At 41.5% G+C, this 25,091-nt stretch overlaps 6 long non-coding RNA genes across 8 annotated transcripts; all 6 read right to left on the bottom strand.

Annotated features, from left to right (window-relative positions):
* Nucleotides 1-2,260: 2,260 nt before the first annotated feature.
* On the bottom strand, nt 2,261-2,923 carry LOC123738730 (uncharacterized). The gene is made up of 4 exons (XR_006767525.1): nt 2,905-2,923; nt 2,724-2,745; nt 2,583-2,610; nt 2,261-2,294 (listed from the first exon to the last, which is right to left on the bottom strand). It is a non-coding gene; the product is annotated as an uncharacterized lncRNA (long non-coding RNA).
* A 2,383-nt stretch (nt 2,924-5,306) lies between these two features.
* LOC123738727 (uncharacterized) lies at nt 5,307-19,780 on the bottom strand. 2 transcript variants are annotated; one of them, XR_006767522.1, is made up of 3 exons: nt 19,699-19,780; nt 5,489-5,589; nt 5,307-5,398 (listed from the first exon to the last, which is right to left on the bottom strand). It is a non-coding gene; the product is annotated as an uncharacterized lncRNA (long non-coding RNA). The 2 variants fall into 2 exon arrangements; XR_006767521.1 differs by lacking the exon at nt 19,699-19,780 and adding an exon at nt 6,589-6,651.
* Nucleotides 8,180-8,756, bottom strand: LOC123738726 (uncharacterized). The gene is made up of 4 exons (XR_006767520.1): nt 8,711-8,756; nt 8,540-8,571; nt 8,296-8,393; nt 8,180-8,191 (listed from the first exon to the last, which is right to left on the bottom strand). It is a non-coding gene; the product is annotated as an uncharacterized lncRNA (long non-coding RNA).
* LOC123738731 (uncharacterized) lies at nt 8,791-14,202 on the bottom strand. 2 transcript variants are annotated; one of them, XR_006767526.1, is made up of 3 exons: nt 14,143-14,202; nt 13,814-13,932; nt 8,791-8,887 (listed from the first exon to the last, which is right to left on the bottom strand). It is a non-coding gene; the product is annotated as an uncharacterized lncRNA (long non-coding RNA). The 2 variants fall into 2 exon arrangements; XR_006767527.1 differs by lacking the exon at nt 8,791-8,887 and adding an exon at nt 13,695-13,717.
* Nucleotides 15,342-16,140, bottom strand: LOC123738728 (uncharacterized). Its single transcript, XR_006767523.1, has 5 exons — nt 16,131-16,140; nt 15,998-16,026; nt 15,813-15,834; nt 15,670-15,697; nt 15,342-15,381 (listed from the first exon to the last, which is right to left on the bottom strand). It is a non-coding gene; the product is annotated as an uncharacterized lncRNA (long non-coding RNA).
* An 836-nt stretch (nt 19,781-20,616) lies between the features above and the next one.
* On the bottom strand, nt 20,617-21,105 carry LOC123738729 (uncharacterized). The gene is made up of 3 exons (XR_006767524.1): nt 21,015-21,105; nt 20,884-20,906; nt 20,617-20,639 (listed from the first exon to the last, which is right to left on the bottom strand). It is a non-coding gene; the product is annotated as an uncharacterized lncRNA (long non-coding RNA).
* Nucleotides 21,106-25,091: the final 3,986 nt, after the last annotated feature.

Raw genomic sequence — 25,091 nt, forward strand, 5'->3', positions numbered from 1 at the left:
TATATGTATGTATAAACAAAGTGGCGTGGTACGGCAGAAAGTGACGCGTACCCGGAGAGAAGTCTGTGTTGAAGGTTTCAACAGGTCGGCTAAGGGACAGCAGGACTGAAAACCGCCCCAAGTTCTTCTGCAGCCAGTCCACACTGCTGTTAGGGTTGGACACACAGCCAGAGTCTGGAGGGAGGAGACCAGGGTTAAGGTCAAAGACTAAATGAAGTTGAGGAACAGGTTGCTGCTTTTACTCTAGTTGCTATCTCTTCCTTCCATTACCTGAGGAGTTTTTGGTCAGGAAGGGCTGGATGAAGTATTTGACCACCAGCTCTTCTCTCTTCTGGTCCATTTGGTCAAATTGATTGCTGAACTCCCTCAGTCTGTGAGAAAGGAAATATAAATCATTAAGCCTCTAGCTAGAGAGCGGACCTCTACCGGGAACATCTTCCTAGTGTCTCTAGCGTTTATCAGTTGACCGGACTCGATACAAGGGGGACGCGCGACAGAATCTGCTCAGAATGACAGGAGATAATGAATTGAAAGCAATAATGACCTTTTCTTCTACAGAAGTTCATGCACATTTATTGCCTAAAGATCTTTCCTGATGTTTTCTGACCTTTCCAGTAGCTTTCTGCTGCATTTCCAACACTTTAAGCCACACCTCCTTCTGACTGTAATTTGGCATTACTCAATTTGACATATCATATGTATTAAATTTAGTGCTTTCATTGGTAATGGTATTAAGGTACACTTCTAATTTTTCAACAAATACTTATTTGACATGTGTTTCAATACCCCTAGATGTTTCTTAAATAGAGAATGAAAAGCTGATGAAAACGAATGATGTGTTAGGGCATAAATATCATTGAAAGCGCAAATTTATAGTGGCTTAACCTTCTGGGTGCGGCGTCCTTACGGTGGGTTAACCCCTGACCCCAACCCATGATTGCTCCCCCTTGTGTTTGACTAGAAATATCCAGGAAATTGTATTGGATTCCTCTCAGTCAGCTGAACGCACCAATATCCGCTACTAATTGCTGGGACAAACAGGAGTCCCCTCTCGAGGGGTATTTTCAAAACGACATAGTATATCAAATATTCTTTTGAGCATGGTGTTTGCACGCCACATGGTGTGTGCAACTCTTGCCAGGGTTGTGGGTTCGATTCCCACGGGGCCAGTACAAAAAAGAAAAATGCATAAAATGTGTCTAATGTGCATTCACTACTGAAGTCCGCTCTAGATAAGAGCGTCTGCTAAATGACTAACATGTAACTTGTAAACATATACCACTGTCAAATGATGTATAGTTCGCGAGGACCTAGCTTATGAGGACCTAGTGTTACGAGGCGGTTATAAAGCATACATCTGTCGATGCGTGTCACAGCTGAGTCTTGGTGCTGAGGCGGTGTAGAAACCCTCCTGATGCAGCGGAGAACATCTTGAGAAACCACTTCCTGTACAACACTGTCTCTCAGCTGATCACTCAGTCAGTCTGTTGACCCTGATCTCTCCAATCACATCCAGTGCCTGGGATGCTGCAGGGCCAATCACAGGCTCAGGCTGGAGGAGGAAGAGATGTGGTTGGTCACTTCATGCTTTGGCAAACCCTGACCCAATACACCACATACTTACTTGAACTTTAACCTCAAACTAGGCCAACCTAAATATTCACTGGCCTTGAACAAAGTTGTTACATTTTTATGCTCTATTCGAAAACTCTAGGGCTAAGAGAAATTGGTTAAGTCGAACATTGGTAAGGACAACCACAATGTTTTCAAATCAGGCGTACCTGGTTGGAGAGAAGTACAAGAGCCTGATCCAGAACTGCAGAAGCTTTAGTGAGAACAGCTTCCAGGTCTCTTTGGAGTATGTGTTGTTCTCCCTGATAGTTTACATTTCAGCAGTGTGACCAGGTTCTCAGCTGTGAGGTCTTTCAGCTGAAGGAGAGACAAGTATTTTAGCGACTATTACTACTTCAGTTGCACATTTTTGGTCCATCTTTAAGCAGTGGCGGTTGCAGTCCCACTCCCCTTCCCTATGTTTTTGCTTTATTGAAGAAGGTAGAACATGGACTTAACATTAACCACCAGTGAATGATTCTAATTAATCAAAATGTTAAGTTGAGTTTTTTCTGTGACTGCGTAAATACAGAAAGCCGTGGGCTATAAGCACAAAGCAGTAATCTATAAGTACAAACATGATTGTCTGAAGACATTTTAAGCCCATACCTGTGAGCAGGCGTATTGTTTGATGCTGGTACATCCCGTGGATCCCAGAGTCCAAGAGCTGTTGTAGAGATGAACTATAACACAGGTAAGACAGAAGTATCAGTGTCAAACTCACAACCAACTCTCACAATCAGGATCAGTGTGTTTCAATCACTTGGATGGACCAGGTTTGCAAACTTCAGGGAGTTTCCCAAAATGCCCAGTTTTTCAGAAAAACAGGTTGGAAGATTCCAGATAACTTGATTATTTCCTCCTTATTCTTGAAATCCTCCAACCAGGAAAAAAATTGTATATATATGAATTTTGGGACAGTTACAAGAATTTTGCAACCCTAGTCTAGTCTGAATAACGTCTTACTGTACCTGTCAACACTGGCACAGATTCTTGTTGCTGAGAGAAATAAAAAAAGAAAAAGGCGTTTGATATTAGATTAAATGTGCAGTTCTAGGATAAAGATTAGGTTGGGGTACAGTATCAGGTGTTGTTTACTAAGCTTAATTTACCATTGTGCGATGACACTGGACACTGGAAAACAAGGGACACAAAATAATCATTAAGGAAAGTCTCTTAGACTAGTCACACGGTTGTCCATTCCCCCTATTGTGTTCGGGTAATATAAGAAGCATAAAGAACAATGTTCTTTCGCAATCTTGAAACATTTTAATGAGACATGAACTGACTTACCTGTTGGTTAACTGGTACCCAGAGCACAATCTGTTCACATGAAAACAAAATACATAGAGATTAAATTGGGTAAAAAATAAAACAAATTATATCTGGAATCTGATTCGAGAAAAGACAGTGCACCTGACTCACCCATTGGTGCAGATTCTGTGAGGTCATAAACACTGGCCCAGATGATTGGCTCCATCTCTTGAGGCAATGCTGACATGGCTTGGTACAGCCTCACAAAACTGTGAAAAGCCAATACAAAACAATGTAATTTAAAAGATTTGTCTATTTAATCTTTTTACATGAATATAGAGAAAATGTATGTAATCACTTGATCCGCATATCATGGATCGCCTAATCAACCTATTGTCTAAAGTTTTGACTTACATGGTCATGGTAAACTGGGCAGCCGACTGGAGTCTGGGGAGAGGATAAAGTTAACATAGAAGTTAAGGATCGAAGTTAACATCACCATATTGAGGCAAGACTGCAGTGTTTTTTCAGTTATCTCAAAGACAGCATTACAAGTTTGTTTTACTAATAATCTTTGGGATCATTACCACCACAGACAGCCTGGAGAGGTGGTACAAGAACTCAGGGAGTTTCCTCTCCCTTGGTGACTTAGACAGGTAGTCAAACACTGTGTTGATGATGACATCTTTCCCTGGAAGACCAGGAAGAGGCAACACCACCAGCTCTGCAGTCTGCTTTGGAGAGAGAACCTCCAGGGCTGACAACTGGAAGGAGACAGGTGGAAAGAGAGAGATTGTAATGTTCAAAACGCCTCCTCCAACATCAAAAATGGACATATTAACCTGGGTGAACTGATGTGCGAAAACATTACTGATGTACAGACTTAACTAGAATGCTTTACAACCCATTTATTGTGTCATTAAAACCTGTTGGGGTGGGGGCAGTATTTGGGCCGGATAAAAAACATACGCGATTGAATCTGGTTATACTCCTGCCCAGTAACTAGAATATGCATATAATTAGTCGGTTTGGATAGAAAACACTCTAAAGTTTCTAAAACTGTTTGAATGGTGTCTGTGAGTATAACAGAACTCATATGGCGGGCCAAAACCTGAGAAGATTCCATGCAGGAAGTGGAAATCTGATTTGTGGAATCACCTTCAACACTTTGCCTATGAAACACACCGTGAGTTAGGATTCATTTAGCACTTCCTAAGGCTTCCACTAGATGTCAACAGTCTTTACAAAGGGGTTTGAGTCTTCTCCGGTAACTGACGAGCGAGAGGCCTGGAAAGTTGGTCATGGGGAGGGCCATTACTACTATGATCGCGGGCGCCGTGGGTACCTCTCGTTCGAAGCGTTTAGTAAGACAATGCAATCGTCCGCCTTGAATATTATTGAAGCTCTGATTGAAAAAGGGCCTAAAGATTTATGTTATACAACGTTTGACATGTTTGAGCGGATGTAAATATATATTTTTTGCACATTTGTGATGACAAGTCCGGCGCGCCTCGTACATTATGGGTAGTCTTCGGAGCCGCTAACAAGAAAGAGCTATTGGGACATAAATTATTAACTTTTTCGAACAAAACTACATTTGTTTGTGGACCTGGGATTCCTGGAAGTGCCTTATGGTGAAGATAATCAAAGGTAAGGGAATATTTACAATAGTATATTTGATTTTAGATGGTTCCAAGATGGCGCGAACCTGTATCTCCTAGCCTATTTTTCTGAGCATTGACCTCGTTTATTGCAAAGTGTGATTTCCCAGTAAAGTTATTTTTAAATCTGGCAATGCGGTCGCATTCACGAGATGTTAATCTATAATTCTTTGAATGACAATATTACATTTTAACAATGTTTTGAATAGTAATTTTGTAAATTGTGGGCGCTGTGTCACGGAAGCATTTGAGGAAAATATTTTCTGAGCGTCACGCGCCGATGTAAAATGCTGTTTTTATGTATAAATATGAACTTTATCGAACAAAAAATGCATGTATTGTGTAACATGATGTCTAGGAGTGTCATCTGATGAAGATTGTCAAAGGTTAGTGCTGCATTTAGCTGTGTTTTGGGTATTTGTGATGCATGCTGGTTGCTTTGAAAATGGCAGTGTGATTATTTTTGGCAGGGTACTCTCCTAACATAATCTAATGTTTTGCTTTTGCTGTAAAGCCTTTTTGAAATCGGACAACGTGTTCGATTCAGGAGAGGTGTATGTATAAAATGGTGTAAAATAGTCATATGTTTGGAAATTGAAGTTATAGCATTTATGAGGAATTTGTATTTCGCGTGGCGGATTCCAATGGCTGTTGACTGGGGTGGGCGCCCTAAGCGTCCCACTGGCCGAAACAGGTTAATAAAATATATGTATGTATAAACAAAGTGGCGTAGTGGCAGAAAGTGAGAACGTAACGGAGAGAAGTCTGTGTTGGTTTCAGCAGGTCGCTAAGGGACAGCAGGACTGAAAACCGCCCCAAGTTCTTCTGCAGCCAGTCCACACTGCTGTTAGAGTTGGACACACAGCCAGAGTCTGGAGGGAGGAGACCATGGGTTAGGGTCAAAGACTAAATGAAGTTGAGGAACGGTTTGCTGCTTTTACTCTAGTTGCTATCTTCCATACCTGAGGAGTTTTTGGTCAGGAAGGGCTGGATGAAGTATTTGACCACCAGCTCTTGTCTCTTCTGGTCCATTTGGTCAAATTGATTGCTGAACTCCCTCAGTCTGTGAGAAAGGAAATATAAATCATTAAGCCTCTAGCTACGAGACTGCGGGACCTCTACCGAGAACATCTTCCTAGAAATGTGCTCTAGCGTTTGAACAGTTTGACCGGACTCGATAGAAGGGAGAGGGCGACTGCGACAGAATCTGCTCAGAATGACGGGAGATAATGAATTGAAAGCAATCATGACCTTTTCTTCTACACAGAAGTTCATGCACATTTATTGCCTAAAGATCTTTCCTGATGTTTTCCTGACCTTTCCAATAACTTTCTGCTGCATTTCCAACACTTTAAACCACACTTCCTTCTGACTGAAATTTGGCATTACTCAATTTGACATATCATATGTATTATTTAGTGCTTTCATTGAGGTAATGGTATTAAGGTTACACTTCTATTGTTTCAACAAATACTTATTTGACATGTGTTTCAGATACCCCTAGATGTTCTTAAATAGAGAATGAAAAAGCTGATGAAAGCGAATGATGTGTTAGGGCGGTAAATATCATTGAGAAAGCGCATAATTTATAGTGGCTTAACCTTCTGGGTGCGGCGTCCTTAGCGGTGGGTTAACTGACCCCAACCCATGATTGCTCCCCCTTGTGTTTGACCTAGAAATATCCAGGAAATTGTATTGGATTCCTCTCAGTCAGCTGAGCGCAGCAATATCCGCTACTAATTGCTGGGACAAACAGAGTCCCTCTCGAGGGGTATTTTCAAGACGACATGGTATATCAAATATTCTTTGAGCATGGTGTTTGCAGCGCCAGCATGGTGTGTACAGCGCCAGGGTTGTGGGTTCGATTCCACGGCAGTACAAAAAAGAAAAATGCATGAAATGTATCTAATGTAGGCATTCACTACTGTAAGTCGCTCTGGATAAGGCGTCTGCTAAATGACTAACATGTAACTTGTAAACATATACCACTGTCAAATGATGTATAGTTCATGAGGACCTAACCTATGAGGACCTAGTGTTACGAGGCGGTTATAAAACATACATCTGTTGATACGTGTCACAGCTGGGGTTCTTGGTGCTGAGGCGGTGCAGAAACCCTCCTGATGCAGACGGCGGGAACAGTCTCAGGGCCCAGAGAACCACTTCCTGATGACAACACTGTCTCTCAGCTGATCCTCCAGTCAGTCTGTTGACCCTGATCTCTCCAATCACATCCAGTGCCTGGGATGCTGCAGGGCCAATCACAGGCTCAGACTGGGGGAGGAAGAGATGTGGTTGGTCACTTCATGCTTTGGCAAGCCCTGACCCAATACACCACATACTTGCTTGAACTTTAACCTCAAACTAGGCCAACCCTAAACTATTCCTGGCCTTGAACAAAGTTGTTACATTTTTATGCTCTATTCCGAAAACTCTAGGGCTGAGAAATTGGTTAGTCGACATTGGTGAGGACAACCACAATGTTTTCAGAATCAGGCGTACCTGGTTGGAGAGAAGTACAAGAGCCTGATCCAGAACTGCAGAAGCTTTAGTGAAGAGCAGCTTCCGGGTCTCTTTGGGTATGTGTTGTTCTCTGATAGTTTACGTTTCAGCAGTGTGACCAGGTTCTCAGCTGTGAGGTCTTTCAGCTGAGGAGAGACAAGTATTTTAGCAACTATTACTACTTCAGTTGCCCATTTTTGGTCCATCTTTAAGCAGTGAGGCAGTTGCAGTCCCACTCCTTCCCTATGTTTTTGCTTTATTGAAGAGGTAGAACATGGACTTACATTAACCACCAGTGAATGATTCTAATTAATCAAAATGTTAAGTTGAGTTTTTTCTGTGACTCCGTAAATACAGAAAGCCGTAGGCTATAAACACAAAGCCAGTAATCTATAAGTACAAACATGATTGTCTGAAGACATTTAAACCCATACCTGTGAGCAGGCGTATTGTTTGATGCTGAAGTCACATAGGCGTCCCGTTGAGATCCCAGAGTCCAAAGCTGTTGTAAGATGAACTAAAACACAGGTAGGACAGAAGTATCAGTGTCAAACTCACAACCAACTCTCACAATCAGGATCAGTGTGTTTCAATCACTTGGATGGACCAGGTTTGCAAACTTCAGGAGTTTCCCAAAATGCCCTGTTTTTAGAAAAACAGGTTGGAAGATTCCAGATAACTAGATTATTTCCTCCTTATTCTTGAAATCCTCCAACCAGGAAAAAAATTATATATATATGAATTTTGGGACAGTTACAAGAATTTTGCAACCCCTAGTCTAGTCTGAATAACGTCTTACTGTACCTGTCAACACTGGCACAGATTCTTGTTGCTGAGAGAGATTTAAAAAAGAAAACAGGGCGTTTGATATTCGATTAAATGTGCAGTTCTAGGATAAAGATTAGGGTGGGGTACAGTATCAAGGTGTTGTTTACTAAACTTAATTTACCATTGTGCGATGACACTGGACACTGGAAAACAAGAGACACAAAATAATCATTAAGGAAAGTCTCTTAGACTAGTCACACGGTTGTCCATTCCCCCTATTGTAAGTTCAGGGTAATATAAGAAGCATAAAGAACAATGTTCTTTCACAATCTTGAAACATTTTAATGAGACATGAACTGACTTACCTGTTGGTTAACTGGTACCCAGAGCACAATCTGTTCACATGAAAACAAAATACATAGAGATTAAATTGAGTAAAAAAATAAAACAAATTATATCTGGAATCTGATTCGAGAAAAAGACAGTGCACCTGACTCACCCATTGGTGCAGATTCTGTGAGGTCATAAACACTGGCCCAGATGATTGGCTCCATCTCTTGAGGCAATGCTGACATGGCTTGGTACAGCCTCACAAAACTGTGAAAAGCCAATACAAAGACAATGTAATTTAAAAGATTTGTCTATTTAATCTTTTTTACATGAATATAGAGAAAATGTATGTAATCACTTGATCCGCATATCATGGATCGCCTAATCAACCTATTGTCTAAAGTTTGACTTACATGGTCTGGTAAACTGGGCAGCCGACTGGAGTCTGGGGAGAGGATAGAAGTTAACATAGAAGTTAAGGATCGAAGTTAACATCACCATATTGAGGCAAGACTGCAGTGTTTTTTCAGTTATCTCAAGACAGCATTACAAGTTTGTTTACTAATAATCTTTGGGATCATTACCACCACAGACAGCCTGGAGAGGTGGTACAAGAACTCAGGGAGTTTCTCTCCCTTGGTGACTTAGACAGGTAGTCCAAACACTGTGTTGATGATGACATCTTTCCCTGGAAGACCAGGAAGAGGCAACACCACCAGCTCTGCAGTCTGCTTTGGAGAGAGAACCTCCAGGGCTGACAACTGGAAGGAACAGGTGGAAGAGAGATTGTAATGTTCAAAACGCCTCCTCCAACATCAAAAATGGACATATTAACCTGGGTGAACTGATGTGCGAAAACATTACTGATGTACAGACTTAACTAGAATGCTTTACAACCCATTTATTGTGTCATTAAAACCTGTTGGGGCTAGGGGCAGTATTTGACGGCGGATAAAAAACATACCCGATTGAATCTGGTTACTACTCCTGCCCGTAACTCGAATATGCATATAATTAGTCGATTTGGATAGAAAACACCCTAAAGTTTTAAAACTGTTTGATGGTGTCTGTGGGTATAACAGAACTCATATGGCAGGCCAAAACCTGAGAAGATTCCATGCAGGAAGTGGAAATCTGATTTGTGGAATCACCTTCAACACTTTGCCTATGAAACACACCGTGAGTTAGGATTCATTTAGCACTTCCTAAGGCTTCCACTAGATGTCAGCAGTCTTTACAAAGTGGTTTGAGTCTTCTCCGTTAAAAACTGACCGAGCGAGAGGCCTGGAAAGTTGGTCATGGGGGAGGGCCATTACTACTATGGCCTTGGGCGCCCGGGGTACCCTCTCGTTCGAAGCGTTTAGTAAGACAATGCAATCGTCCGCCTTGAATATTATTGAAGCTCTGATTGAAAAAGGCCCTAAAGATTTATGTTATACAACGTTTGGCATGTTTGAACGAATGTAAATATATATTTTTGCACATTCGTGATGACAAGTCCGGCGCGCCTCGTACATTATGAGTAGTCTTCGAACGCGCTAACAAGAAGGAGCTATTGGGACATAAATTATTAACTTTTTCGAACAAAACTACAGGTTGTTGTGGACCTGGGATTCCTGGAAGTGCCTTATGATGAAGATAATCAAAGGTAAGGGAATATTTACAATACTATATTTGATTTTAGATGGTTCCAAGATGGCGCTAACCTGTATCTCCTAGCCTATTTTTCTGAGCATTAGCACCTCGTTTATTGCAAAGTGTGATTTCCCAGTAAAGTTATTTTTAAATCTGGCAATGCGGTCGCATTCACGAAATGTTAATCTATAATTCTTTGATTGACAATATTACATTTTAACAATGTTTTGAATCGTAATTTTGTAAATTGTAGCGCTGATTCACAGAAGCATTTGAGGGAAAATATTTTCTGAGCGTCACGCGCCGATGTAAAATGCTGTTTTTATGTATAAATATGAACTTTATCGAACAAAAAATGCATGTATTGTGTAACATGATGTCCTAGGAGTGTCATCTGATGAAGATTGTCAAAGGTTAGTGCTGCATTTAGCTGTGTTTTGGGTATTTGTGATGCATGCTAGTTGCTTTGAAAATGGCAGTGTGATTATTTTTGGCAGGGTGCTCTCCTAACATAATCTAATGTTTTGCTTTTGCTGTAAAGCCTTTTTGAAATCGGACAACGTGGTTCGATTCAGGAGAGGTGTATGTATAAAATGGTGTAAAATAGTCATATGTTTGAGAAATTGAAGTTATAGCATTTATGAGGAATTTGTATTTGCGCGGCCCGCGATTTCAATGGCTGTTGACTGGGGTGGGGCGTTAAGCGTCCCACTGGCCCAGACAGGTTAATAAAATATATGTATGTATAAACAAAGTGGCGTAGTCGGCAGAAAGTGAGGCGTAGCGGAGAGAAGTCTGTGTTGAGTTTCAACAGGTCGCTAAGGGACAGCAGGACTGAAAACCCCCCAAGTTCTTCTGCAGCCAGTCCACACTGCTGTTAGGTTGGACACACAGCCAGAGTCTGGAGGGAGGAGACCAATGGGTTAGGGTCAAAGACTAAATGAAGTTGAGGAACAGTTTGCTGCTTTTACTCTAGTTGCCATCTTCCATACCTGAGGAGTTTTTGGTCAGGAAGGGCTGGATGAAGTATTTGACCACCAGCTCTTGTCTCTTCTGGTCCCATTTGGTCGGGTTGATTGCTGAACTCCCTCAGTCTGTGAGAATGGAAATATAAATCATTAAGCCTCTAGCTACGAGGACACGCGGGACCTCTACCGGGAGCATCTTCCTAGAAATGTCGCTCTAGCGTTTGAACAGTTTGACCCAGACTCGATAGAAGGGAGAGGGCGACTGCGACAGAATCTGCTCAGAATGACAGGAGATAATGAATTGAAAGCAATAATGACCTTTTCTTCTACACAGAAGTTCATGCACATTTATTGCCTAAAGATCTTTCCTGATGTTTTCCTGACCTTTCCAATAACTTTCTGCTGCATTTCCAACACTTTAAACCACACTTCCTTCTGACTGAAATTTGGCATTACTCAATTTGACATATCATATGTATTATTTAGTGCTTTCATTGAGGTAATGGCAATAAGGTACACTTCTATTGTTTCAGCAAATACTTATTTGACATGTGTTTCAGATACCCCTAGATGTTCTTAAATAGAGAATGAAAAGCTTGATGAAAGCGAATGATGTGTTAGGGCGTAAATATCATTGAGAAACGCATCATTTCTAGTGGCTTAACCTTCTGGGTGCGGCGTCCTTAGCGGTGGGTTAACCCCTGACCCCAACCCATAATTGCTCCCCCTTGTGTTTGACCTCGAAATATCCAGGAAATTGTATTGGATTCCTCTCAGTCAGCTGAACTCACCAATATCCGCTACTAATTGCTGGGACAAACAGAGTCCCCTCTCGGGGGGTATTTTCAAAACAACATGGTATATCAAATATTCTTTGAGCATGGTGTTTTGCAGCGCCAGCATGGTGTGTACAAGCGCCAGGGTTGTGGGTTAGATTCCCACGGGGGCCAGTACAACAACAAAAATAATGCATGAAATGTATCTAATGTATGCATTCACTACTGTAGTCGCTCTGGATAAGAGCGTCTGCTAAATAAACTAACATGTAACTTGTAAACATATACCACTGTCAAATGATGTATAGTTCATGGGGACCTAAATTATGGGACCTAGTGTTACGAGGCGGTTATAAAACATACATCTGTTGATGCGTGTCACAGCTGGGGTTCTTGGTGCTGAGGCAGTGCAGAAACCCTCCTGATGCAGGCGGCGGGAACAGTCTCAGGCAGCCCAGAGAACCACTTCCTGATGACATCACTGTCTCTCAGCTGATCGTCAGTCAGCCTGTTGACCGGATCTCTCCAATCACATCCAGTGCCTGGGATACTGCGGGGCCAATCACAGGTTTGGACTGGGGAGGAAGAGATGTGATTGGTCATTCAGAAAAAGAACAACACACTGCAACCTTGACCTTGATCACCCAGAGTTAGGAAGGTTGGTTTATATTCTCACCATATTGGAGAACATGTCCAGAGCTTGGTCTAAGACAGAGGTCAGTTTGGTGAGGAGAACCTTCAGGTCTCTTTAGAGTGAGAGGGTTGCCAGGCAGTTTACATTTCAGAAGAGACACCAGGTGTTCTGCAGTGAAGTTTGTCAGCTTTGAGAGAGAAGCGCAGATGATATGGAGTCAATGAATGAATACATGTAGAGGATTTCTCTACCTTGGTATCTCTACAGTATCTCTTTGTCTCTCATACACTAGAATCACGGCCATAGTGGAAAAATCTCACCGATGCACAGGCATACTCCTCCAGGGAAAAGTTACAGGGCACGTTCGGCTGTATTTGATGTCGCCAAATAACTTTGTAGTGAATCACTGTAGAAGTATCAAATAGAACAAGCGGTCCATATCACTGATAACCATAAGAGGCTACTAAATGGATTAAGACCAGGTAGATCTTAGATACAGGTGATAAACTTGTTACCTGGCATTTCCTTCACAGACTCTGCTAACTGCAGATGACCAGGAGAAAAGAGAAATACATGTTTAGTTTTAGACTCATGCAGCAATATTTACGGTACAGTAGGTATCAAATCTGTTGTTGCTGTCAGAGAAAACACTTACCGTTCGCTGGTGTTGTTGGACACTGAAAAAGACAGAAGATTTTATATTACAAAGGTATCAATAATAATAGGCCATTTCATTACAGTAGTCAATTACAGTAGGTACATTACTTCATTACAGTAGTCAATTACAGTAGTTACATTACTTCACTACAGTCGTCAATTAGTGTCGTTACATTACTTCATTACAATAGTCAATTACAGTAGTTACATTACTTCATTGCGGTAGTCAATGAAAGATATAATTATAAAAAGAGATACATTCTCACCTTCATATTCTCGGCAAGCAATCTGTCAACAAAAATTAGAAACCCCATTGAAAAATAGTCAGTTGATATATTGTTTTAATAATCTTATTCATGTTAAAAATAGTCAGCGTGGTTAATGAAGGGCGACTGACCTGCTGGGCGGTCTGCATCAGGTTGTCTATAATGGCCTGAATGACTGGTTCCATCTCTGGAGGTACAGACGGTAGGGCCTGGTACAGGCAGCTCAAAGCTGAGACAGACACAGACAACAGATATGTCAAAGTGTAGTAGTGATTTGTGGTTTTACAAGATCATGAAGATAAATTATCTCTTCATTGTTAGACTTCTGTTGAATCCACTTACATGGTCTTAAAGCTATCGCTGGTAGCATCATCTGAAAAAGGACATCAAAGGGCTTCATCAATATAACAACAAGATAAAGCATCAATATCAGTTGAGGTACAAGTTAGAACTTTTGTTTACTAATGCACAAAGTGTTACCTCTTCAGAGAGCCTGACGAGGTAGTACAGGAACTCAGGGAGTTTCCTCTCCTTTAGTGACTTAGACAGGTAGTCAAACACTGTGTTGATGATGACAGCTTTCCCTGGAAGACCAGGAAGAGGCAGCACCACCAGCTCTGCTGTCTGCTTTGGAGAGAACCTCCGGGACTGACAACTGGAAGAGAGGAGACAAGAAGGTTATCAATACTTGATGAGGACAAGTGTTTACGTATAATCATTGTGGCGTGTCGGCAGAAAAATGAGGCGATACAGGAGAGAAGTCTGTGTTGAATTCTAGCAGGTCCCTGAGGGACACAAGAACTGAGAATGGCCCCAAGTTCTTCTGCAGCCAGTCCACACTGCTGTTAGAGTTGGACACACAGCCAGAGTCTGGAGGGAAGAGGGTTATTAACATACAGACATAACCATCAAAACACAAACATGCGATTGGTCTAAACCTATACAGATTTGCAGTTCTACATTGTATAATGTTATTACATGTCATCACCAACTATAAAAATAAAAATAAATGAAAAAACATTGTGATATACTTTAAAGCGAACTATTCAAAAAAACAAACATCAATCAGCTGATGATTACCTGTTGTGGGTCGAGACAGGAGGGGGATGACCAGCTTCTTCAGAACCAGCTGCTGCTGCTCTGGGGTCATGTGGTCAAACTGGGCTCCAAGCTCCTTCACCCTGAAAGTGATACGTGAGTAATGTGTATGAGTTATAAGGACCTAACATTTAGGGGACATAACATTATGGGGACCTAATACCTCCATTATGAGGACCTAATACCTCCATTATGAGGACCCTAATACCTAACTTTGTGGGACCTGACACACTAGGGTCATAAACCCAAATGGTAACCACTTCACAGCTTGGTAAGAGTCACAGCTGAGGTTCTTGGTGCTGAGGCAGTGCAGAAACCCTTCTGATGCAGGCGGCAAACGGTCTCAGACGCCCAGAGAACAACTTCGTGCGCACTGTCTCTCAGCTGATCCTCAGTCAGTCTGTTGGCCCTGATCTCTCCAATCACATCCAGCACCTGGGATGGTGCTGGGCCAATCACTGAGCTCAGACTGGGGAGGAAGAGATGTGGTTGGTCACTTCATGCTTTGGCAAACCCCTGACCCAATACACCCACATACTTACTTGAACTTTAACCTCAAACTAGGCCAACCCTAAACTATTCCTGGCCTTGAACAAAGTTGTTACATTTTTATGCTCTATTCCGAAAACTCTAGGGCTGAGAAATTGGTTACGTCGACATTGGTAAGGACAACCACAATGTTTTCAGAATCAGGCGTACCTGGTTGGAGAGAAGTACAAGAGCCTGATCCAGAGCTGCAGAAGCTTTAGTGAGGAACAGCTTCCAGGTCTCTTTGGAGTATGTGTTGTTCTCTGATAGTTTACATTTCAGCAGTGTGACCAGGTTCTCAGCTGTGAGGTCTTTCCAGCTGAAGGAGAGACAAGTATTTTAGCGACTATTACTACTTCAGTTGCACATTTTTGGTCCATCTTTAAGCAGTGAGGCAGTTGCAGTCCCACTCCTTCCCTATGTTTTTGCTTTATTGAAGAGGTAGAACATGGACTTAACATTAACCACCAGTGAATGATTCTAATTAATCAAAATGTTAAGTTGGGTTTTTTTCTGTGACTCGTAAAGACAGAAAGCCGTAGGCTATAAGCACAAAGCCAGTAATCTATAAGTACAAACATGATTGTCTGAAGACATTTAAACCCATACCTGTGAGCAGGCGTATTGTTTTGATGCTGAAGTCACATGGGCGTCGTTGAGATCCCAGAGTCCAAGAGCTGTTGTAGAGATGAACTATAACACAGGTAAGACAGAAGTATCAGTGTCAAACTCACAACCAACTCTCACAATCAGGATCAGTGTGTTTCAATCACTTGGATGGACCAGGTTTGCAAACTTCGGGGAGTTTCCCAAAATGCCCAGTTTTCAGAAAAACAGGTTGGAAGATTCCAGATAACTTGACTATTTCCTCCTTATTCTTGAAATCCTCCAACCAGGAAAAAAATTATATATATATGAATTTTGGGACAGTTACAAGAATTTTGCAACCCCTAGTCTAGTCTGAATAGCGTCTTACTGTACCTGTCAACACTGGCACAGATTCTTGTTGCTGAGAGAGATAAAAAAAGAAAACGGGCGTTTGATATTGGATTAATGTGCAGTTCTAGGATAAAAGATTAGGGTAGGGTACAGTATCAAGGTGTTGTTTACTAAACTTAATTTACCATTGTGCGATGACACTGGACACTGGAAAACAAGAGACGCAAAATAATCATTAAGGAAAGTCTCTTAGACTAGTCACGCGGTTGTCCATTCCCCCCTATTGTAAGTTCAGGGTAATATAAGAAGCATAAAGAACAATGTTCTTTCACAATCTTGAAACATTTTAATGAGACATGAACTGACTTACCTGTTGGTTAACTGGTACCAGAGCACAATCTGTTCACATGAAAACAAAATACATAGAGATTAAATTGGGTAAAAAAATAAAACAAATTATATCTGGAATCTGATTCGAGAAAAAGACAGTGCACCTGACTCACCCATTGGTGCCAGATTCTGTGAGGTATAAGCACTGGCCCAGATGATTGGCTCCATCTCTTGAGGCAATGCTGACATGCTTGGTACAGCCTCACAAAACTGTGAAAAGCCAATACAAAGACAATGTAATTTAAAAGATTCGTCTATTTAATCTTTTTACATGAATATAGAGAAAATGTATGTAATCACTTGTCCGCATATCATGGATCGCCTAATCAACCTATTGTCTAAAGTTTGACTTACATGGTCTGGTAAACTGGGCAGCCGACTGGAGTCTGGGGAGAGGATAGAAGTTAACATAGAAGTTAAGGATCGAAGTTAACATCACCATATTGAGGCCTTAAGACTGCAGTGTTTTTTCAGTTATCTCAAAGACAGCATTACAAGTTTGTTTACTAATAATCTTTGGGATCATTACCACCACAGACAGCCTGGAGGGTGGTACAAGAACTCAGGGAGTTTCCTCTCCCTTGGTGACTTAAACAGGTAGTCAAACACTGTGTTGATGGTGACATCTTTCCCTGGAAGACCAGGAAGAGGCAACACCACCAGCTCTGCAGTCTGCTTTGGAGAGAGAACCTCCAGGGCTGACAACTGGAAGGAGACAGGTGGAAAGAGAGAGGTTGTAATGTTCAAAACGACTCCTCCAACATCAAAAATGGACATATTAACCTGGGTGAACTGATGTGCGAAAACATTACTGATGTACAGACTTAACTAGAATGCTTTACAACCCATTTATTGTGTCATTAAAACCTGTTGGGGCTAGGGGCAGTATTTGCACGGCGGATAAAAAACATACCCGATTGAATCTGGTTACTACTCCTGCCCAGTAACTAGAATATGCATATAATTAGTCGATTTGGATAGAAAACACTCTAAAGTTTCTAAAACTGTTTGAATGGTGTCTGTGGGTATAACAGAACTCATATGGCAGGCCAAAACCTGAGAAGATTCCATGCAGGAAGTGGAAATCTGATTTGTGGAATCACCTTCAACACTTTGCCTATGAAACACACCGTGAGTTAGGATTCATTTAGCACTTCCTAAGGCTTCCACTAGATGTCAACAGTCTTTACAAAGTGGTTTGAGTCTTCTCCGGTAAAACTGACCGAGCGAGAGGCCTGGAAAGTTGGTCATGGGGGAGGGCCATTACTGCTATGGCGGGGCGCCCGTGGGTATCTCGTTCGAAGCGTTTAGTAAGACAATGCAATCGTCCCCCTTGAATATTATTGAAGCTCTGATTGAAAAAGGCCCTAAAGATTTATGTTATACAGCGTTTGACATGTTTGAGCGAATGTAAATATAATTTATTTGCACATTCGTGAGGACAAGTCCAGGGCGCCTCGTACATTATGAGTGTCTTCGAACGCGCTAACAAGAAGGAGCTATTGGGACATAAATTATTAGCTTTTTCGAACAAAACTACATTTGTTGTGGACCTGGGATTCCTGGAAGTGCCTTATGATGAAGATAATCAAAGGTATGGGAATATTTACAATAGTATATTTGATTTTAGATGGTTCCAAGATGGCGCTAACCCGTATCTCCTAGCCTATTTTTCTGAGCATAGCACCTCGTTTATTGCAAAGTGTGATTTCCCAGTAAAGTTATTTTTAAATCTGGCAATGCGGTCGCATTCACGAGATGTTAATCTATAATTCTTTGAATGACGATATTACATTTTAACAATGTTTTCGAATAGTAATTTTGTAAATTGTAGCGCTGATTCCCGGAAGCATTTGGGGGAAAATATTTTCTGAGCGTCCGGCCTGAAAATGCTGTTTTTATGTATAAATATGAACTTTATCGAACAAAAAATGCATGTATTGTGTAACATGATGTTCTAGGAGTGTCATCTGATGAAGATTGTCAAAGGTTAGTGCTGCATTTAGCTGTGTTTTGGGTATTTGTGATGCATGCTAGTTGCTTTGAAAATGGCAGTGTGATTATTTTTTGGCGGGTACTCTCTAACATAATCTAATGTTTTTGCTTTTGCTGTAAAGCCTTTTTGAAATCGGACAGCGTGGTTCGATTCAGGAGAGGTGTATGTATAAAAGGGTGTAAAATAGTCATATGTTTGGAAATTGAAGTTTTAGCATTTATGAGAATTTGTATTTCGCGCGACGCGATTCCAATGGCTGTTGACTAGGGTGGGACGTAAGCGTCCCACTGGCCGAGACAGGTTAATAAAATATATGTATGTATAAACAAGTGGCGTAGTCGGCAGAAAGTGAGGCGTAGCGGAGAGAAGTCTGTGTTGAGTTTCAACAGGTCGCTAAGGGACAGCAGGACTGAAAACCGCCCCAAGTTCTTCTGCAGCCAGTCCACACTGCTGTTAGAGTTGGACACACAGCCAGAGTCTGGAGGGAGGAGACCAATGGGTTAGGGTCAAAGAGTAAATGAAGTTGAGGAACAGTTTGCTGCTTTTACTCTAGTTGCCATCTTCCATACCTGAGGAGTTTTTGGTCAGGAAGGGGCTGGATGAAGTGTTTGACCACCAGCTCTTGTCTCTTCTGGTCCATTTGGTCGATTTGATTGCTGAACTCCCTCAGTCTGTGAGAAAGGAAATATAAATCATTAAGCCTCTAGCCTACGAGGACCCGCGGGACCTCTACCGGGAGCATCTTCCTCGAAATGTCGCTCTAGCGTTTGAGCAGTTTGACCCGGACTCGATAGAAGGGGAGGGGGCGGCTGCGACAGAATCTGCTCAGAATGACGGGAGATAATGAATTGAAAGCAATAATGACCTTTTCTTCTACACAGAAGTTCATGCACATTTATTGCCTAAAGATCTTTCCTGATGTTTTCCTGACCTTTCCAATAACTTTCTGCTGCATTTCCAACACTTTAAACCACACTTCCTTCTGACTGAAATTTGGCATTACTCAATTTGACATATCATATGTATTATTTAGTGTTTCATTGAGGTAATGGCAATAAGGTACACTTCTAATGTTTCAACAAATACTTATATGACATGTGTTTCAGATACCCCTAGATGTTCTTAAATAGAGAATGAAAAAGCTTGATGAAAGCGAATGGTGTGTTAGGGCGGTAAATATCATTGAGAAAATGCATAATTTCTGGTGGCTTAACCTTCTGGGTGCGACGTCCTTAACGGTGGGTTAACCCCGACCCCAACCCATGATTGCTCCCCTTGTGTTTGACCTCGAAATATCCAGGAAATTGTATTGGATTCCTCTCAGTCAGCTGAACGCACCAATATCCGCTACTAATTGCTGGGACAACAGAGTCCCCCTCTCGGGGGTATTTTCAAGACGACATGGTATATCAAATATTCTTTGAGCATGGTGTTTGCAACAGCCAGCATGGTGTGTACAACGCCAGGGTTGTGGGTTCGATTCCCACGGGGGCCAGTACAACAACAAAAATAATGCATGAAATGTATCTAATGTATGCATTCACTACTGTAAGTCGCTCTGGATAAGGCGTCTGCTAAATGACTAACATGTAACTTGTAAACATATACCACTGTCAAATGATGTATAGTTCGCGAGGACCTAAATTATGAGGACCTAGTGTTACGAGGCGGTTTATAAAACATACATCTGTTGATACGTGTCACAGCTGAGGTTCTTGGTGCTGAGGCAGTGCAGAAACCCTCCTGATGCAGGCGGCAGGAACAGTCTCAGAGCCCAGAGAACCACTTCCTGATGACATCACTGTCTCTCAACTAATCGTCAGTCAGCCTGTTGACCCGGATCTCTCCAATCACATCCAGTGCCTGGGATACTGCAGGGCCAATCACAGGTTTGGACTGGGGAGGAAGAGATGTGATTGGTCATTCAGAAAAAGAACAACACACTGCAACCTTGACCTTGATCACCAGAGTTAAGGAAGGTTGATTTATATTCTCACCATATTGGAGAACATGTCCAGAGCTTGGTCTAAGACAGAGGTCAGTTTGGTGAGGAGAACCTTCCAGGTCTCTTTAGAGTGAGAGGAGTTGCCAGGCAGTTTACATTTCAGAAGAGACACCAGGTGTTCTGCAGTGAAGTTTGTCAGCTTTGAGAGAGAAGAGCATGATATGGAGTCAATGAATGAATACATGTAGAGGATTTCTCTACCTTGGTATCTCTACAGTATCTCTTTGTCTCTCATACACTAGAATCACGGCCATAGTGGAAAAATCTCACCGATGCACAGGCGTACTCCTCCAGGGAAAAGTTACAGGGCACGTTCAGCTGTATTTGATGTCAGCCAAATAACTTTGTAGTGAATCACTGTAGAAGTATCAAATAGAACAAGCGGTCATATCACTGATAACCATAAGAGGCTACTAAATGGATTAAGACCAGGTAGATCTTAGATACAGGTGATAAACTTGTTACCTGGCATTTCCTTCTCAGACTCTACTATCTGCAGAGGGAAAAAGAGAAATACATGTTTAGTTTTAGACTCTCATGCAGCAATATTTACGGTACAGTAGGTATCAAATCTGTTGTTGCTGTCAGAGAAAACATTACGTTCGCTGGTGTTATTGGACACTGAAAAAAGACAGAAGATTTTATATTACAAAGGTATCAATAATAATAGGCCATTTCATTACAGTAGTCAATTACAGTAGGTACATTACTTCATTACAGTAGTCAATTACAGTAGTTACATTACTTCACTACAGTCGCATTGTTGTAGTTACATTACTTCATTACAATAGTCAATTACAGTAGTTACATTACTTCATTGCAGAGTCAATGAAAGATATAATAATAAAAAGAGATACATTCTCACCTTCATATTCATCGGCAAGCAATCTGTCAACAAAAATTAGAAACCCCATTGAAAAATAGTCAGTTGATATATTGTTTTAATAATCTATTCATGTTAAAATAGTCAACGTGGTTAATGAAGGACTGACTGACCTGCTGGAGCGGTCTGCATCAGGTTGTCTATAATGGCCTGAATGACTGGTTCCATCTCTGGAGGTACAGACGGTAAGGCCTGGTACAGACGGCTCAAAGCTGAGACAACACGACAACAGATATGTCAAAGTGTAGTAGTGATTTGTGGTTTTCAAGATCATGAAGATAAATTATCTCTTCATTGTTAGACTTCTGTTGAATCCACTTACATGGTCTTAAAGCTATCGCATGGTAGCATCATCTGAAAAAGGACATCAAAGGGCTTCATCAATATAACAACAAGATAAAGCATCAATATCAGTTGAGGTACAAGTTAGAACTTTTGTTTACTAATGCACAAAGTGTTACCTCTTCAGAGAGCCTGACGGGTAGTACAGGAACTCAGGGAGTTTCCTCTCCTTTGGTGACTTAGACAGGTAGTCAAACACTGTGTTGATGATGACAGCTTTCCCTGGAAGACCAGGAAGAGGCAACACCACCAGCTCTGCTGTCTGCTTTGGAGAGAGAACCTCCAGGACTGACAACTGGAAGAGAGGAGACAAGAAGGTTATCAATACTTGATGAGGACAAGTATTTACGTATAATCATTGTGGCGTAGTCGGCAGAAAAATGAGAGTACGGGAGAAGTCTGTGTTGAATTCTAGCAGGTCCCTGAGGGACACAAGAACTGAGAATGGCCCCAAGTTCTTCTGCAGCCAGTCCACACTGCTGTTAGAGTTGGACACACAGCCAGAGTCTGGAGGGAAGAGGGTTATTAACATACAGACATAACCATCAAAACACAAACATGCGATTGGTCTAAACCTATACAGATTTGCAGTTCTACATTGTATAATGTTATTACATGTCATCACCAACTATAAAAATAAAAATAAATGAAAAAACATTGTGATATACTTTAAAACGAACTATTCAAAAAAACAAACATCCAATCAGCTGATGATTACCTGTTGTGGGTCGAGACAGGAAGGGGATGACCAGCTTCTTCAGAACCAGCGCTGCTGCTCTAGGGTCATGTGTGATCAAACTGGGCTCCAAACTCCTTCACCCTAGAAAGTGATACGTGAGTAATGTAGATGAGTTATAAGGACCCTAACATTTAGGGGACATAACATTATGAGGACCTAATACCTCCATTATGAGGACCTAATACCTCCATTATGAGGACCTAATACCTAACTTTTGAGGACCTGACACACTAAGGTCATAAACCCAAATAGTAACCACTTACACAGCTTGGTAAGAGTCACAGCTGAGATTCTTGTTGCTGAGGCGTGCAGAAACCCCCTTCTGATGCAGACGGCAGAAACGGTCTCAGATGCCCAGAGAACAACTTCCTGATGACAACACTGTCTCTCAGCTGATCCTCGGTCAGTCTGTTGACCTGATCTCTCCAATCACATCCAGCACCTGGGATAGTGCTGGGCCAATCACAGGCTCAGACTGGGGAGGAAGAGATGTGGTTGGTCACTTCCATTCTTTGGCAAACCCTGACCCAATACACCACATACTTACTTGAACTTTAACCTCAAACTAGGCCAACCCTAAACTATTTCTGGCCTTGAACAAAGTTGTTACATTTTATGCTCTATTCGAAAACTCTAGGGCTGAGAAATTGGTTACGTCGACATTGGTAAAGACAACCACAATGTTTTCAGAATCAGACAAAATTACCTGGTTGGGAGAAGTACAAGAGCCTGATCCAGAACTGCAGAAGCTTTAGTGAAGAACAGCTTCCAGGTCTCTTTTGGAGTATGTGTTGTTCTTTCTGATAGTTTGCATTTGCAGTGTGACCAGGTTCTCAGCTGTGAGGTCTTTCAGCTAAGGAGAGACAAGTATTTTAGCGACTACACTTCAGTTGCACATTTTTGGTCCATCTTTAAGCAGTGAGGCAGTTGCAGTCCCACTCCTTCCCTATGTTTTTGCTTTATTGAAGAGGTAGAACATGGACTTAACATTAACCACCATGAATGATTCTAATTAATCAAAATGTTAAGTTGAGTTTTTTTCTGTGACCTTAGTAATACAGAAAGCCGTAGGCTATAAAGCACAAAAGCCAGTAATCTATAAGTACAAACATGATTGTCAGAAGACATTTTAAACCCAGTACCTGTGAGCGACAAGCGTATTGTTTGATGCTGGGTCACATAGACGTCCCGTTGAGATCCCAGAGTCCAAGAGCTGTTGTGGGATGAACTATAACACAGGTGACAGAAGTATCAGTGTCAAACTCACAACCAACTCTCACAATCAGGATCAGTGTGTTTCAATCACTTGGACAACCAGGTTTGCAAACTTCAGGGGAGTTTCCCAAAATGCCCAGTTTTTCAGCAAAAAACAGGTTGGAAGATTCCAGATAACTTGATTATTTCCTCCTTATTCTTGAAATCCTCCAACCAGGGAAAATTTTTTTGTAGAGAGGAATTTTAGGACAAGTTACAAGAATTTTGCAACCCCTGTCTAGTCTGAATAATCTTACTGTACCTATCAACACTGACAGATTCTTGTTACTGAGAGAGATTAAAAAAAAGAAAACAGGGCGTTTGATATTGCGATTAAATGTGCAGTTCTAGCATAAAGATTAGGGTAGGGAGTATCAAGGTGTTGTTTACTAAACTTAATTTACCATTGTCGATCACACTAGACACTGGAAAACAAGAGACACAAAATAATCATTAAGGAAAGTCTCTTAGACTAATCACACGGTTATCCATTCCCCCCCTTATTGTAAGTTCAGGTGAAGACAGCATAAAGAACAATGTTCTTTCACAATCTTGAAACATTTTAATGAGACATGAACTGACTTACCTGTTGGTTAACTGGTACCAGAGCAAGCAATCTATTCACATGAAAACAAAATACGAGATTAATATTGAGTAAAAAAATAAAACAAATTATATCACAGAATCTGATTTGAGAAAAAGACAGTGCACCTAGCTCACCCATTGGTGCAGATTCTGTGGGGTCATAAACACTGGCCCAGATGATTGGCTCCATCTCTTGAGGCAATCGCTGACAGGCTTGGTACAGCCTCACAAAACTGTGAAAAGCCAATACAAAGACAATGTAATTTAAAAGATTTGTCTATTTAATCTTTTTACATGAATATAGAGAAAATGTATGTAATCGCTTGATCCGCATATCATGGATCGCCTAATCAACCTATTGTCTAAAGTTTAACTTACATGGTCTGGTAAACTGGGCAGCTCGACTGGAGTCTGGGGAGAGGTGATAGTTAACATAGAAGTTAAGGATCGGGTTAAACATCACCATATTGTATCGGAAGACTGCAGTGTTTTTTCAGTTATCTCTCAAAGACAGCATTACAAGTTTGTTTACTAATAATCTTTGGGATCGTACCAACACAGACAGCCTGGAGGTGGTACAAGAACTCAAGGAGTTTCCTCTCCCTTGGTGACTTAGACAGGTAGTCAAACACTGTGTTGATGATGACATGCTCCCTGGAGAAGACCAGGAAGAGGCAACACCACCAGCTCTGCAGTCTGCTTTGGAGAGAACCTCCAGGGCTGACAACTGGAAGGAGACAGGTGGAAAGAGAGAGATTGTAATGTTCAAAACGCCTCCTCCAACATCAAAAATGGACATATTAACCTGGGTGAACTGATGTGCGAAAACATTACTGATGTACAGACTTAACTAGAATGCTTTACAACCCATTTTATTGTGTCATTAAAACCTGTTGGGGCTAGGGGCAGTATTTTGACGGCCGGATAAAAAACATACCGATTGAATCTGGTTACTACTCCTGCCCAGTAACTTAGAATATGCATATAATTAGTCGATTTGGATGAAAACACTCTAAAGTTTCAAAACTGTTTTAGAGGGTGTCTGTAGGTATAACAGAACTCATATGGCAGGCCAAAACCTGAGAAGATTCCATGCAGGAAGTGGAAATCTGATTTGTGGAATCACCTTCAACACTTTGCCTATGAAACACACCGTGAGTCAAGTTCATTTAGCACTTCTAAGGCTTCCACTAGATGTCAACAGTCTTTACAAAGGGTTTGAGTCTTCTTCGGTAAAACTATTCCGAACGAGAGGCCTGGAAAGTTGGTC

Source organism: Salmo salar, unplaced genomic scaffold, assembly GCF_905237065.1.
Source record: "Salmo salar unplaced genomic scaffold, Ssal_v3.1, whole genome shotgun sequence".
Taxonomy (NCBI): domain Eukaryota; kingdom Metazoa; phylum Chordata; class Actinopteri; order Salmoniformes; family Salmonidae; genus Salmo; species Salmo salar.